Here is a 17,637-nt window from a genome sequence, read left to right on the forward strand (position 1 = left end):
GGATGATCCTTACCTTTATAAGGAAGGAGTAGATGGTGTTATTAGACGTTGTGTGCCTAAACATAACCAGGGACAGATCTTATAGAAATGTCATTCCGAATCCTACGGAGGACACCATGCTGGAGATAGAACTGCCCCTAAGGTATTGCAATCAGGTTTCTATTGGCCCACTCTCTTCAAGGATGCCCGTAAGTTTGTCTTGTCTTGTGAAGAATGCCAAAGAATAGGGAACATTAGTAAGCGTCAGGAAATGCCTATGAACTATTCACTTGTCATTGAACCATTTGATGTCTGGGCTTTGATTATATGGGACTTTCCCGAGTTCCAATGGGTACACTCACATCTTAGTTGCTGTGGATTACGTTGCTAAGTGGGTAGAAGCTATGCCCACTAAAAATGATGATCACCACACCTCTATTAAGATGCTTAAAAAAGTCATCCCAAGATTTGGAGTCCCTAGATATTTGATGACTAATGGCGGTTCACACTTCATTCATGGTGTTTTCCGCAAGATGCTCGCCAAGTATAATGTCAACCATAGAGTTGCATCTCCTTATCATCCTCAGTCTAGTGGTCAAGTGGAGTTGAGTAATAGGGATATCAAATTGATCCTATGAAAGACCGTCAATAGATCTCGAAAGAATTGGTCTAGCAAACTTGACGATGCACTATGGGCTTATAGGACTTCTTATAAGAATCCCATGGGCATGTCACCGTATAAAATGGTTTACGGTAAGGCCTGTCATTTACCTCTTGAGCTGGAACACAAAGCTTATTGGGCAATCAAAGAGCTCAACTTCGATTTCAAACTTTCCGCTGAGAAGCGGTTGTTTGATATCAGCTCATTAGATGAATGGAGGGCCCATGCATATGAGAATGCCAAGTTGTTCAAGGAAAAGGTTAAGAGATGGCACGACAAATGAATACAGAAACGAGAGTTCAATGTAGGTGATTATGTCCTGCTATACAATTCTCGTTTGAGATTCTTCGCAGGCAAGCTTCTCTCTAAATGGGATGGTCCTTATGTTATCGAGGAAGTATATCGTTCCGGTGCCATCAAAATCAATAACACGGAAGGAAATTTTCCTAGAGTGGTTAATGGGCAAAGAATCAAGCATTACATCTCTCGTACTCCCATAAATGTTGAGACCAATATCATCAATGTCATAACTCCAGAGGAGTACATAAGGGATGTTTATCAGCCTGTTTCAGACCCTGAAAACGAAGAGGTATCTGTTTCGCTAAGAAATTGGCCTCCTATGCTTTTCCAATAGGAAATTTCCTCCGTTTTGGAATTTTTGGAAAATTAGAAAAATAAAAAGCAGTCCGTAGAGCGCACGAGGCGGCCAAAAGCTTGGCCACCGCCACCCCCTGGTGGCGGAGAGAGGGCTTGTGGGCACCTTGTGTGCCTCCCTGACTCCGTTTTCTTGCGGAGCACTCCTTCTGGTCCAAAAAAATCAATATATATTCGCCCGAAGATTTTGATCTCCGTATCGCGTAGTTTTCCTATATTTTCGTTTCGAGCCTGTTTCTGTGACAGATCTAGATCATCATGACTTCCCCAAACGCTCCTAAGGACAAGATCTTTGAGAAGGTCATAAATCCCTACCTCGCGGAAGTGCTGAAACACCCTCAATCTATCAAGATGAGCGAGGGGATGTTGCACATCCGTGATGTTGAAGGGCCTAAGAAGACCGGAAGCGTGGAGACGAGGCTCGAAGCAATGGAGCAACAAGTCTTCAAGTGCCAAGGGATGGTGGAGCGTGGACTCAACGCCAACCACATGATGATCACGGAGTTCACTAGTAATCACAATATGGATGTCATTGACATTGGGAAACACCTCTCCAGGCTCTATGACAGGGTTGATCAACTTCAGGGCCACATCTATGACCTACAGAACCAAAACTGTGAGTATGAGTACAGATTTAAATCAATAAGGTTGGCTGCAGATTTGAGGATTCCGGCGACTCGTTCATCCTGCCATGATGGAGCACCTATGCCTTGAAAGATGGAGGATCAGACTACTCCAACAACTCCACCACCATCACCACCAAAGGAAGACAACTAAGCATTGGTATGGGCAATCCCCTTGGCTTCTGCCAAGCTTGGGGGAGTTGCCCTGGTATCGTATCACCTTTATATCTTTTGCTTTTACCTTTGTTTTAGTTCTTTCCTTTTAAGTTTTTATTTCTTCTCTTAGAGGAATAAGTCTTTAATGTTTAGTTTCAGTCTTTTTCTTTGTGTCATGATCAAAAGTATGAAAAGGACGATAGCATGAAAGATCATGAGACGATCTTATGGAAAGTGATAACTTCACATATGACACGTATGATGATTGAAACTTTTTGAGAATAAATCAACATAGACCTCAGTCATTGTTGCAATTAATAAGAAGTAATAAGGAAAGATAGGTTCACATATAAATATATCATCTTAGACACTTTTTACAATTGTGAGCACTCACCAAACTATTACATGCTTAGGAGTTGATGTTGGACAAGGAAGACAACATAATGAATTGTGTTTGCTTGGTTCCAAACAATGTTATATGATTAGAGATCGCTTAGAATGTGACGATTGCTTCCACCTCATATTAGCCAAAACTCCCGCACCAAGTAGAGATACTACTTGTGCATCCATAAACCTCCAACCCAGTTTTGCCATGAGAGTCCACCATACCTACCTATGGATTGAATAAGATCCTTCAAGTAAGTTGTCATCGGTGTAAGCAATAAAAATTGCTCTCTAATATGTATGATCTATTAGTGTGTGGAAAATAAGCTTTGTACGAACCTGTGATGAGGAAGACATAAAAGCGACAGACTGCATAATAAAGTTCTTTATCACAGGAGGCAATATAAAGTGACGTTCCTCCGCATTAATAGGACACACATTCAAACCTTAAAAGCGCATGACAACCTCTGCTTCCCTCTGCGAAGGGCCTATCTTGTACCTTTACTTTTTTCCCTTGTAAGAGTCATGGTGATCTTCACCAATTCCCTATTTTGCCTTTGTCTTGGCTACCGTCACATGCTTGGGAAAGACCTACATTCATATATCAACTTGGAGTTGAGTACTTATGCTTTATTATTGTTGACTTTACCCTTGAGGTAAATCATGGGGAGGCAAAACTATAAGCCTCTATCTTCCTCCGTGTCCAGCTCAAACTTTGACACCATGAGTACCTCGTGAGTTGTAACAATTATGGAAAACAAAAGAGATGATTGAGTATGTGGGTTTGCCTTACAAGTTCTTATTTCACTCTTTCTGATGTTGTGATAAATTGCAATTGCTTCAATGACTATGGACTGTTGTTGGTTACTTCTCAGTAAGGTTTTTGCTTCAAGCTTTGCTTTGTGAAGGAATTGTTACTATCCAATAAGAATCTTTATGATGTATTGTTGTCCTATGTGTGATCATGATGCCCTCATGTCCGTATTATGTTTTATCGACACCTTCGTCCCTCAACATGTGGACATGTTTATGGAACTTGGTTTTCGCTTGAGGACAAGCGAGGTCTAAGCTTGGGGGAGTTGATACGTCCATTTTGCATCATGTTTTCATGTTGATATTTATTGCTTTATGGGCTGTTATATTACTTTGTGGTACCATGTTTATGCATTTTCTCTCTTGTTTTTCAAGGTTTATTTGAAGAGGGAGAATTCAGGCAGCTGGAATTCTGGACTAGAAAAGGAGCAAATCTTAGTCCACTATTCTGCACATCTCCAAATTCCCTGAAAAGTTACGTGGAATTTTTTGGGATTATATAAAAAATACTAGGCGAAGGAAGTACCAGAGGGGGCTGCCAGGGCGCCACAAGCCCTGCCACCGCCACCCCCTGGTGGCGGAGGGCAAGCTTCTGGGCTCCCTGACGGCCCACTAGCCCCCCTCTTTTGCTATATGAAGGGTTTCGCTCCAGAAAAAATCAATCGGGAGCTTTTTTGTGGTTTCGCCGCCGCCACGAGGCGGAACTTGAGCAGATCCAATCTAGAGCTCTGGCAGGACGATCCTGCCGGGGAAACTTCCCTCCCAGAGGGGGAAATCGTCGCCATCGTTATCACCAACACTCCTCTCGTCGGAGGGGAGGCATCTTCATCAACATCTTCATCAACACCATCTCCTCTCCAATCCCTTGTTCATCTCTTGTAACCAATCTTCATTTCGCGACTCCGATTGGTACTTGTAAGGTTACTAGTAGTGTTGATTACTCTTTGTAGTTGATGCTAGTTGGATTACTTGGTGGAAGAGTTTATGTTCAGATCCTTGATGCTATTCATTACACCTCTTATCATGATTATGATTATGCTTTGTGAGTAGTTACTTTTGTTCCTGGGGACATGGGATAAGTCATGCTGATAATAGTCATGTGAATTTCATATCCGTTCGGTATTTTGATAAGATGTATGTTGTTTTTCCTCTAGTGGTGTTATGTGAACGTCAACTACATAACACTTCACCATATTTGGGCCTAGAGGAAGGCATTGGGGAGTAGTAATTAGATGATGGGTTGCTGGAGTGACAGAAGCTTAAACCCCAGTCTATGCGTTGCTTCGTAAGGGGTTGATTTGGATCCACTAGTTTAATGCTATGGTTAGACGTTGTCTTAATTCTTCTTTCATAGTTGCGGATGCTTGCGAGAGGGGTTAATCATAAGTGGGATGGTTGTCCAAGTAAGGGCAGTACCCAAGCGCCGGTCCACCCACATATCAAACTATCAAAGTAACGAACGTGAATCATATGAACATGATGAAACTAGCATGACAGAAATTCCCGTGTGTCCTCGGGAGCGTTTTTCCTCCTATAAGACTTTGTTCAGGCTTGTTCCTTGCTACAAAAGGGATTGGGCCACTTCCTGCACCGTTGCTACTACTTGTTACTTGTTACTTTTCGCTTGCTACGTTTCACGTCACTACACCATCACTTGTTACCGCTACTTTTAGTGCTTGCAGTTATTACCTTGCTGAAATCCGTTTACCAGAGCCTTCTGCTCCTCGTTGGGTTCGACACTCTTACTTATCGAAAGGACTACGATTGATCCCCCATACTTGTGGGTCATCAGCCGTCTGCTGTAGCTCCTTTGCCGTCGGTGGGCACACGACAAAGGCTCCAAACTGCCACTGTTTATTTTATTTTTAATAATATCCAGCAATTTTCACACAAATCAGGAATATATTTCACACAAACTTCCCCAAATGACATAATATATTTCACACAAAGGCTCCAAATGACATAATATATTTCACACAAACTACCCATACTCATAACCATATTAAAATAAGTTTCATCCATAATACATACATATTATGCAAATTTCATCCGTACCAAACCATATATTACACTAGTTTCATCCATACATACAAAGTTTCATATCCATTTACTACAATAGTTTCAATCCAAGATTCTGTGAAGCCATTTTAGAAGAAACCATATTGAAGCACTCCATTAATATAATCCAAGCTTCCGTGAATTGAATGTAATCTGCAAAATGGGAAATAAGTAAGTTAGAAGAAGAAGACTAGATAAAGAGGAGAAGAAATAAGTAAGTTTCATATCCATTTAGCTCCAAAAAGACATACTTAGCTTATTTAGATCTAAGAAGAGGAGAAGAGGAGAAATGAAAAGAAGGAAGAAGAAGAAGAAGAGAAAAAGAAGAGAAGAAGAAGGAGAAGGAGAAGAAGAAGGAGCAGAAGAAGGAGAAGAAGCCTCCTCCTTCTCCTTCTCCTTCTCCTTCTCCTTCTCTTCTTCTTCTCTTCTTCCTCTTCTTCTTCCTTCTTTTCATTTCTCCTGTTCTCCTCTTCTTGGAGCTAAATTATCTAAGTATGTATTTTTGGAGCTAAATGGGATAATTATGTCATTTTAGAGGAAAACAAGCTAAGTATATAATATTCATCAGCTAACCAAGGTTCTTATGCCATTATGAGCTTATTATGTCATTTTGGAGCTAAATTAGTCATTTTAATGAGCTAACCAAGGTCCTTATGATGTTTTTACCTAACTAAGCTAATTATGTCATTTTGGGGGATAATTAGCTAAGTATGTCTATGTTGGGGAAAATAAGCTACGTAGAAGAAGAAAGAGAAGAAGAGGAGAAGAAAAACAAGAAGAAGGAGGAGGAGGAGGAGAAGGAGAAGGAAGAGGAGAAGAAGAACGAAAAGAAGGAGGAAAGAAGAAGAAGGAGGGCTCATCCTCGTTCTTCTCCTTCTCCTTCTTCTTCTCTTCTTCTTCTCTTCTTCTTCTTCTTCCTTCTTTTCATTTTTCCTATTTGTTCTCCTCTTGTCCCCTTCTTCGGGCTAAATTAGCTAATTATGCCTTTTTGGAGCTAATTATGTCATTTTGAAGATAATTAGCTAAGTATAGGTCATGTTTTATTAAATAGACCATTTGGGACCTAACTGAGCTAATTATGTCATTTAGGTGAAAGCCTAGGTAACTATAGGCCATTTCGGAGCTAAGTTGGGTAAAATATGTCATTCCGAAGCAAACTATGCTTATTAAGCCATTTTGGATCTAGCTAAGCTAATTATAGTCCATTTAATACCTAAGTTAGGGGGGATAGGTCATCTTGGAGCTAAGTTAGCCTTATTATGTCATTTAGGAGAGAACTTAGCTAAGTATAGGTCATTTTTAATTAAATAGGTCTTTTTGGAGCTAACTAACCTAATTATGTCATTTAGGTGGAAGCCAAGCTAACTATATGTCGTTTTGGAGCTAACTTGGGTTAAATATGTCATTTTGGAGGATAATTAGCTAAGTATATGTCATTTTTATTAAATAGACCATTTTGGAGCTAACTAAGCTAATTATGTCATTTAGGTGGAAGCCTAGCTAACTATAGGTTATTTCGGAGCTAACTTGGGTAAAATATGTCATTCCGGAGCAAACTATGCTTATTAAGCCATTTTGGATCTAGCTAAGCTAATTATAGGCCATTTAATACCTAAGTTAGGGGGAATAGGTCATCTTGTAGCTAAGTTAGCCTTATTATGTCATTTAGGAGAGAACTTAGCTAAGTATAGGTCATTTTTTATTAAATAGGTCATTTTGGAGCTAACTAAGCTAATTATGTCATTTAGGTGGAAGCCAAGCTAACTATATGTCGTTTTGGAGCTAACTTGGGTTAAATATGTCATTTTGGAGCTAACTATGCTTATTAAGCCATATTGGAGCTAAAATGGATAATTATATCATTTAGGTGGAAGCCAAGCTAAGCATATAATATTCATGAGCTAACCAAGGTTCTTATGCCATTTTGAGCTTATTATTTCATTTTTGAGCTAAATTTGTCATTTTAATGAGCTAGCCAAGGTTCTTATGATGTTTTCACCTAACTAAGCTAATTATGTCATTTTGTAGGATAATTAGCCAATTTAGTCTTTGTTGGATGAATCTAAGCTACGTAGAAGAAGAAAAAGAGAAGAAGCAAGAAGAGAAGAAGAAGGATAAGTAAAAGAAGAAAGAGGAGGAGGAGAAGAAGAAGAAAAAAAAGAAGGAAAAAAAGAAGGAGAAGAAGGAGGAGAAGAAGGAGAAGGAGCTTCTCTCCTCCTTCTCCTTCTTCCCTTTCTTCTTCCTCCTTCTCCTTCTCCTTCTTCTTCTCTTCTCCTTCTCTTCTTATTCTTCTTCCTTCTTTTCATTTAAAGACTTGTGTCGCCTGTTGAGCCGTAATATAGACATCGGGAACATCTAAGTGGGTGTTTTGGCTGATTTTGACTAGTCCTATATGTTCATGAGTCCTACTAGTCTCCCTCGGCTCAAACCAATAACATTTGAAGACTACGACGGTCGGTGGGTTTTCACCATAGAATAGAAGTTCATAAATTGCTTCAAATCTTCCATAATACTCGGTGCCTGCTTCGCCGATAGCAGAGACGGAACAATTTGTAGTCTTTAGGTCGAGCATAGATAGCTCTTTGCCAAAGGTACGAAAGTGATACCCATTGATGTTGTATTTGTCAAATGAACGGACCTTATAGTCAAAACCATTAGCGACTTGTCTCAACTCGGCCTCCATAGACTCTGCATCAGCCTACAAGTTTAATACGAAAGAATGGATGCATTAGCCGCAAATTATACCAAGAAATCAAATGGGCCCTTAATGGTAATTAATAACCCTTTGTTTGAACGAAGAGATGAAACCGGGATAGTCGCCTCCATGCTTTGCGAGAAGCTCATACTCTTCGATCGAGTCCTTTTCGATTACCGCTCAATCCGAGAATTCGGCGATGTATCGACTATATCAAATATCCGGGAATAAGAGTAGTTCAAAGGAATTAGAAGTTGCGAAGCAATAATTTACCGAGAACTTACTCGATGTACGGCCGCAGTTCTTTTAGGTTGGTGAAGATATACAATGAAATGGCCTACCATTCTTCGACATCCAACGATTTCCCTTTCGAAGCACCGGATGGTTCGAGCTTACCTTTGAATAGGCTGAGGTTGGACTGAACTTTTTTTTATCGCCATCATTGTACCGAGGCTTCGGGTTATGCAAATGATGATTTTTGGCTTCGTAGTGTGCTGTCAAGAAGTTTGCCGCCTCCTCAGTAATGAATGCCTCGGCCATCGATGCTTCAATTCTACGTTTATTTTTACACTTAGCTCAAAGTGTCTTCTGTGTACTCTCAGTTGAGTAGCACCGTCGATTTTGAATGGGCCCCCCATTCTTGCCTCGGTCGGGAGATGCAAAAACAAATGCTGCATTGGATTAAAGAAGCCCGGTGGAAAGATGTTTTCTAATTTGCAGATCAACTCCACCGCCAACTCTTCCATTTCATCTAGCACGCGAGGCGATAGTTCTTTTGCACAAAGAGAACGGAAGAAATAGCTCAGCTCTGGCAGTACTAGCCATTCATCCTCAGGGATAAAGCCATGCAACATCACCGGCATTACCCGCTCAATCCATATGGGCCAATCATGACTCTTGAGACCAAATATTTTCAATTTCTCAAGACTCGCTCCCCTCTTTAGATTCGCAACATACCCATCGGGGAACATCAACCGCATTTTCACCCACAATAGCATTTCCCTCATAGCTGGCCTTTCAAGATTGAACCATGCCTTTGGCTTCGCTATGCTTTTCTTTCCTTTCCGTTGTCGCAAGTTTTGCAACTGTCTATCACATAGAGCCTCCAGGTCGATTCTAGCCTTAGGATTATCTTTTGACTTCCCCTCTATGCTGAACAATGTACCAAAAATGGCCTCCGCAATATTCTTTTCAGTGTGCATCACGTCGATGTTGTGTGGGCAAAGGAGGTCTTTGAAGTAAGGCAGATCCCATAAGCATGACTTGTCAGTCGAGGCGTGTTCCGTATTATACCCTTTGAAGTATCCTGGACGCAAAGGATCATGCTCGAGAGTGTTTAACTGATCAAGGGTCTGTTGGTGTGTCAACGCAACTGGTGTAGTGTTTTTGACAACTCTACCTTTGATGAAATTCTTCTTGTCTTTTCTAAACTTATGGTCAGGATCCAGGAATTGTCTATGCATGTAGAAGCAAGAAAACTTGCGACCACCCTGCAGCCAACGGAATTGAAGAGCTGCCTTGCATGTGGTGCACGGGAACCTTCGATGCACACACCAGCCAGCGAATAGCGCAAACGCCAGATAATCATGCGTCGAGTACATGTACCACACATGCATTTTGAAATTTGTTTTGGTAGCCGCGTCGTAGGTCTCGATCCCATTATCCCAGGCTTCTTGCAACTCATCCTTAAGCGGCTGCATGTACACATTCATATTCTTCCCCGAATAGTCGGGCCCTGGAATTATCAACGTCATGAAAATGTTCTTTCTTTTCATAATCTCTCCGGGTGGCAAATTAAGTGGAATGACAAATACAGGCCAACAACTGTATTGTGCTGCCGTCATACCATACACATTGAACCCATCCGTGCTGATGGCAACTCTAGGATGCCTTGGATCTTCCGATTTATCCTTATGTAATGCATCAAAGTGCCTCCACGCAAAACCATCTGAAGTGTGTACCAGCATCTTGTTCCCATCCGCATCTAGTTCAGTTCTTTTGCCCAATTTGTGCCATGTCATTTGTCTGGCCGTCTCTTCGACCATGGAAAAACGTTGAAGTCTTGGTACGATTGGCAGATACCGAAGAACACTAATGGGGATTTTGGCCTGATTCTTCTCACCGATACCGTTGTCTACCACAATATACCTGGAAGAATTGCAGATGGGGCAATAGTTCAAGGCCGAATACTCAAGCCTAAATAAGGCACATCCATTCTCACAGGCATGTATATTCTCATAAGGCATCTTAAGTACACGGAGGATTTTCTCTGACTGGTACATGTTTGCAGGCAGTACGTGGTCTTTGGGTAGAAAGCGTCCAAATATCATCATCATCGTGTCGTAGCATTCTCTGCCTAGGTTGAATTGAGCCTTCAGAGCCATTACTTGCGCGATGGCATCCAGCTGACAAAGAGCGGTCTGCTCGTGAGAGGACGTTTTGAAGACTCCAACATTTCGTAGAAGGCCTTTGCAGATTCCTCCATATCATCGTCCGAATCCCGAGCATCATCAAAGTCTTGCACCATGTCTTCGATCCCGGTACCATGCTCGTCGGTGCAACGACGAATCACCTCAGCTCTGGCACGTTGGTCAGACTCACCATGAAAAGTCCACACCGTATAATTAGGCGTAAAACCCCACTTCTGCAGGTGTTTACCCATTTCAAACTATGTCTTCTTTTTCCAGTTGTCGCAGTTGGGAAAGGGGCACCATGTTTTTTGCTAGCCATTTGCAAATGCGGCTCTCACAAACCCCCTGGTTTTTGTTAACCATTCATTGGTCATGTCTTTCTAACTAGGGTGACCATTGTACATCCAAGAGCGATCACTCATGTTGCCTAGCTACCTATGGGCGCACAAGAAAGAAATATATAATTCATCATCTATATTCATCCGCTAATCAAGTTTGTCAGTTTTATTACGTCCATGCAACCTATACACTAATAGGTAAAGATAGGTCCTAATCCCACCCGAGTATGTGTAGATTGGGTTCGTTTTCCCATGCTCTGCTCCAGATGCGGCGCCTAATTTCGGCAGCACCTCCCCGTTGTTCTCCTGATACACGTCTCGGCAATAACGAGAGAGGATGTGTACCCGGAGAACAAGAGGGAGGCACTGAAAAAATTCCGCATCGGATTCGGAGCACAACATACAGGAAAATGAACCCAATTTACACATACTCAGGCTGTCCATGGATAACGTTGGACAATTCGAAAGGATGGCGGTTATAAATATGCAAAGACATGCATATTTATAGATGTCGCCCTTTCGAACAGGAGACGCATACTGGTCACGCATACTCATGATTGAAGAAACCTATATCTAGCAAGTTACATCGGCACGAAGACCGGAACAGAGCAAATTAAGGGGGTAGGAGGAGAAGTCATTTGTGCTCACCAACAAACGCAGGGGCGTAGCTCGTCCAACGCACGTGGAGGTCGTTGAACAACTGCACATTGAAATTCACACGATCAACACAAATATGATGTTTTTATAATTAACATAATCGGAAAATATGTGGACTAACTCATAATTTAGAAAACTATGACCCCCGTCGGCTTAGTGGCATCGATTGTCGGTGGTGTCGGGTGTCGGTGGCGTCGATGGTCGGTGGTGTCGGGTGTCGGTGGCGTCGGGGGTCGGGGGTTAGTTGCGTCGATGGTCGGGGGTCAGTGTCGTCGGGGGTCGAGGGTCACTGGCGTCGGGGGTTGGGGTCTTTTCGGTCAACAAGAGGCCAAAGAAGTGTCGGGGGTCAGGGTTGGGGGTTAGTGGCGTCGGGGGTCAGGGGTAGGGGGTCGGGGGTCGAGGGTCAGTGGCGTCGGGGGTCGAGGGTCAGTGGTGTCGGGAGTCGAGGGTCAGTGGCGTCAGGGGTCGGGGGTCGAGGGTCAGTGGCATCTGGAGTCGAGGGTCAATGGCGTCGGGCGTCGGGGGTCGGGGGTTAGTGGAGTCGGGGGTCGGGAGTCGGGGTCGGGGGTCGGGGGTCAGTGGCGTCGGAGGTAGGGCGAGGGTCGGGGGTTGGTGGCGTCGGGCGTCGGGGGTCGAGGTCCTCTTCTTTCTTCTTCTCCTCTCTCCTCTTTTTCTTCTTCTTCTTCTTCTTGATCATCTTATTATTATTATTATTCGTTTTTTTTCTCCTCCTCCTCCTCCTCCTCTTCTTCTTCTTCTTTCTTTTATCTTTCTCCTCCTCTCCTCTTTCTTCTTCTTCTTCTTCTTCTTCTTTTTTTTCTTCTAGTTTATTATTCTCTTATTTTCTTCTAAGTTTTTTTAGATCAATTTTTAACCTTTTCTATCTACTTTTTCTACCTAATAAAATAACTATCTAATTTAACATAAAAAAAGAAAAAAAACTAAACCTAGTGATACGTCTCAAACGTATCTATAATTTTTTATGGTTTCACGCTGCTATCTTGTCAACTTTGGATGTTTTGTTTACCTTTTATATCTTTTCGGGACTAACTTATTAACTCAGTGCCAAATGCCAGTTCCTGTTTTTCTTTGTTTTTGACTCTTTTCAGATCTGATTTTGGAACAGAGTCCAAACGGAATAAAATCCCCGAAATGAATTTTTCCAGAAGGGAAGAAGATCGGGAGGCTTGGTGGCCAAGCAAGTGGGCCCATAGGGGCCCACAAGCCCTGTTTCCGCGACCAGGGGGAGGCCGCAGCAACCAAGCTTGTGGCCCCCCTGGCGCTCCCCTGCCCTAGGTCTTTGGCCTATAAATTCCCTAAAAATCCAGAAAAAATCAGGGCATCCACGAAAACACTTTTCTGCCACCGCAAGCTTTCGTTTCCGCGAGATCTCATCTGGCAACCCTTCCCGGTGCCCTGCCGGAGGGGACTTTGGAGTTGGAGGGCTTCTTCATTAACATCATCGCCCCTCCAATGACTCGTGAGTAGTTCACTTCAGACCTACGGGTCCGTAGTTAGTAGCTAGATGGCTTCTTCTGTCTCTTGGATCTTCAATACAAAGTTCTCCATGATCTTCATGGAGATCTATCCCATGTAATCCTCTTTGGCGGTGTGTTTGTCGAGATCCGATGAATTGTGGATTGTGATCAGATTATCTATGATATATATTTGAGTCTTTGCTGATTTCTTATATGCATGATTTGATATCCTTGTAAGTCTCTCCGAGTCTTCGGTTTTGTTTGGCCAGCTAGATCTATGATTCTTGCAATGGGAGAAGTGCTTGGTTTTGGGTTCATACCGTGTGGTGACCTTTCCCAGTGACAGAAGGGGCAGCAAGGCACAGATCGTGTTCTTGCACTCAAGGGTAAAAAGATGGGCTTTTATCGTAGATATGAGATTGTCCATCTACATCATGTCATCTTGCTTAAGGCGTTACTCTGTTCTCATGAACTTAATACACTAGATGCATGCTGGATAGAGGTCGACGTGTGGAGTAATAGTAGTAGATGCAGAAAGTATCGGTCTACTTGTTTTGGACGTGATGCGTATAGATATAATCATTGCCATAGATAACGTCATGACTTTGCGCGGTTCTATTAATTGCTCGACAGTAATTCGTTCACCCACCGTCTACTTGCTTAAATGAGAGAAGCCACTAGTGAACACTACGGCCCCCGGGTCTATTCACACCTATCGTTTCCACTTTCGTTTTTACTTTGCTTTGTTACTTTGTTGCTTTCAGTTCTCACTTGGCAAACAAATCTATAAGGGATTGACAACCCCTTTATAGCATTGGGAGCAAGCTCTTTGTGTTTGTGCAGGTACTTGTGATAATCCTTCACTGGATCGATACCTTGGTTCTCAAAACATAGGGAAATACTTACCGCCGCTGTGCTACATCACCCTTTCCGCTTCGAGGGAACACCAACGCAAGGCTCCAAGGCCACGGGGGAATCCTTTGCATATTTTCCTAGGAAGTCTCTAAAGGCGTAGCCGTAGGAGAAGGATTCCTGGTGCCGTTGCTGAGGAGTATCAAGACAAGAATAGTCTCCCTTCAGCACGCTTGTTTCTGGCACCGTTGGAAGGTCTTTTGTTTTAGTAGCACCTAGCACTAAACTACATATTCTTCTTCTACTTTTTCTACCTTTTCTACTTTTTCTTTTTATTATTCGGACATTCTAGCAAAAAAGAAGAAGAAAAAACAGGATTTTTTTATAAAAACCATACTAACCGGGGGGAGGGCGCCGGGGTCGCCGGCATAGGGGAGGTGAGGCCGGGGCGGCGACCGGGAGGGAGGTGGGAGGGGGCGGCGGCTGAGAGCATGGTGGGAGGGGAGGGGCGGCCGGGAGGGAGGCGGGATGGGGGCGGCGGCCGGGAGGCACGTGGGAGGGGGCGGCGGCGGTCGGGAGGGAGGTGAGAGGGGGGGTCGGGATGGAGGTGGGAGGGGGCGGCGATGGTCGAGAGGGAGGTGGGAGGGGGCGGCGGTCGGGAGGGAGGTGGGCGGTGATACGTGTCCAATGTATCTATAATTTTTGATGGTTTCATGCTATTATCTTGTCAAACTTTGGATGTTTTGCATGCCTTTTATTTATTTTCTGGCACTAACTTATTAATTCAGTGCCAAGTGCGAGTTCGTGTTTTTTCCATGTTTTTGACCCCTTTCAGAGGAGATTTTGAAACGCAGTCCAAACGGAAGAAAGTCCCCGAAAAGATTTTTGCTGGAACGGAAGAAGATCGGGGGACTTGGTAGCCAAACCAGAAGAGCCCCAGGGGCCCCACAAGCCCCCACCCCGCGGCCAGGGGGCAGCGCCATGCAGGCTTGTGGGCCCCCTGGAGGTCCCCTGACCTAGATCTTGCGCCTATAAATTCCCAAATATTCCCAAAAAATCAGGGGAGCATCGTAATCACTTTTCCGCCGCCGCAAGCTTCTGTCTCCGCAAGATCCCATTTGGGGCACGTCCTAGTGCCCTGCTGGAGGGGAGATTCGGACTTGGAGGGCTTCTTCATCAACACCATGACCTCTCCGATGATGCGTGAGTAGTTCACCATAGACCTACGGGTCTATAGCTAGTATCTAGATGGCTTCTTCTCTCTCTTGGATCTTCAATACGAAGTTCTCCATGATCTTCATGGAGATCTATCTGATGTAATCTTATTTTGCGGTGTGTTTGTCGAGATCCGATGAATTGTGGATTTATGATCAGATTATCTATGAATCTTATTTGAGCTTCTTCTGATCTCTCTTCTGCATGATTTCATATCCTTGTAATTCTCTTCGAGTTGTGGGTTTTGTCTGGCCAACTAGATCTATGATTCTTGCCATGGGAGAAGTGCTTGGTTTTGGGTTCATACCGTGCGGTGACCTCACCCATTGATAGAAGGGGTAGCGAGGCAAGTATCGTGTTGTTGCCATCAAGGGTAAAAATATGGGGTTTTCTGTTGGGGAACGTCGCCTGGGAAACAAAAAATTTCCTACGCGCACGAAGACCTATCATGGTGATGTCCATCTACGAGAGGGGATTTCCAATCTACGTACCCTTGTAGATCGCAGAGCAGAAGCGTTAATAAACGCGGAGAATGTAGTGGAACAGCTTGCGTGATTCAAATCACCGTAGTCATACACTCCATCCCATGATCTCATCACGATCCGTCCCGCGAACTTCATCACGATCCGTCCCGCGATCTCATCATGATCCTTCCCGATCTAGTGCCGAATGGACGACACCTCCGTGTTCAGCACACGTACACCACGACGATGATCTCCGCCTTCTTGATCCAGCAAGAGAGACGGAGAGGTAGATGAGTTCTCCGGCAGCGTAACGGCGCTCCGGAGGTTGGTGATGATCTATTCTAGCACGGCTCCGCCCGAGCTCCACAAAAATACGATCTAGAGGAAAAACTGTGTGGTATAGGGTCGAGCAGCACGTGGCCAAGTTGTGTCTCAAAAACCCTCAATACCTATAGTATATATAGGAGGGAGGGAGGGGAGGAGGCAGCCTCAAACCCTCAATGTCTGGCCGAAATTGGAGGTGGAGGAGTCCTACTCCAATCCTACTTGGAGTAGGATTCCACCTTTCCACTTGGAAACTCTTTCCACCTTGTGTTTTTTCCTCCTCAAACCTTCTGGGCCTTAGTGGGAACTTATTCCAGACCACTAGGGGCTGGTTTATCTCTACCCATAGCCCATGAGACCCCTTGGGGCGTGACACCCCTCCCAATGGTCCTCGGCACCCCTCCCGGCAATCCCGGTACACTATCGATGAGCCCGAAACTTTTCCGGTGACCAAAACAGGACTTCATATATAACAATCTTTACCTCCGGACCATTCCGGAGCTCCTTGTGACGTCTTGGATTTCTTCTGGGACTCCAAACAACTTTCGGTTACCAACACCTATAACTCAAATACGCTTAAAACATCATTGAACCTTAACTGTGCACACCCTGTGGGTTCGAGAACTATGTAGACATGACCCGAGAGACTCCTCGGTCAATATCCAATGGCGGGACCTGGATGCCCATATTGGATCCTACATATTCTCCGAAGATCTTATCGGTTGAACCTCAGTGCCAACGATTCATATAATCCCGTATGTCATTCCCTTTGTCCTTCGGTATGTTACTTGCCCGAGATTCGATCGTCGGTATCCGCATACCTATTTCAATCTCGTTACCGGCAAGTCCCTTTACTCGTTCCATAATACAAGATCCCGTGACTTACACTAAGTCACATTGCTTGCAAGGCTTGTGTATCATGTTGTATTACCGAGTGGGCCCCGAGATACCTCTCCGTCACACGGAGTGACAAATCCCAGTCTTGATCCATACTAACTCAACGGACACCTTCAGAGATACCTGTAGAGCACCTTCATAGTCACCCAGTTACGTTGGGACGTTCGATACACACAAGGTATTCCTCCGGTGCCAGTGAGTTATATGATCTCATGGTTATAGGGACAAATACTTGACACGCAGAAAACAATAGCAATGAAATGACACGATCAATATGCTACGTTAATTAGTTTGGGTATAGTCCATCACATGATTCTCCTAATGATGTGATCCCGTTATCAAGTGACAACACTTGCCTATGGTCAGGAAACCTTGACCATCTTTGATAAATGAGCTAGTCAACTAGAGGCTTACTAGGGACAGTGTTTTGCCTATGTATCCACACATGCATTCTGTTTCAAATCAATACAATTATAGCATGGATAATAAACGGTTATCATGAACAAAGAAATATAATAATAACTAATTTAGTATTTCCTCTAGGGCATATTTCCAGCAGTCTCCCACTTGCACTAGAGTCAATAATCTAGTTCACATCACCATGTGATTCTAACGAATCCAACACCCTTAAGTTTTGGGGTTTGGTCATGTCTTGCTCGTGAGGGAGGTTTTAGTCGATGGTTCTGAACCTTTCAGATCCGACTGAGCTTTACAAATCTTTATGTCATCTTATAGATGCTGCTACTATGTGCTATTCGGAAATATTCCAAATATCTACTCTACCATACGAATCCGTTTTACTACTCATAGTTATTCGGATTAGTGTCAAAGCTTGCATCGACGTAACCCTTTACGACGAATTCTTTAACCACCTCCATAATCGAGAAAAATTCCTTAGTCCATTAGTTACTAAGGATAACTTTGACCGCTGCTTAGTGATTCAATCCTGGAACACTCTCTGTACCTCTTAACAGACTT

The sequence above is a fragment of the Hordeum vulgare genome, chromosome 7H (assembly GCF_904849725.1).
Source record: "Hordeum vulgare subsp. vulgare chromosome 7H, MorexV3_pseudomolecules_assembly, whole genome shotgun sequence".
Taxonomy (NCBI): Eukaryota; Viridiplantae; Streptophyta; class Magnoliopsida; order Poales; family Poaceae; genus Hordeum; species Hordeum vulgare.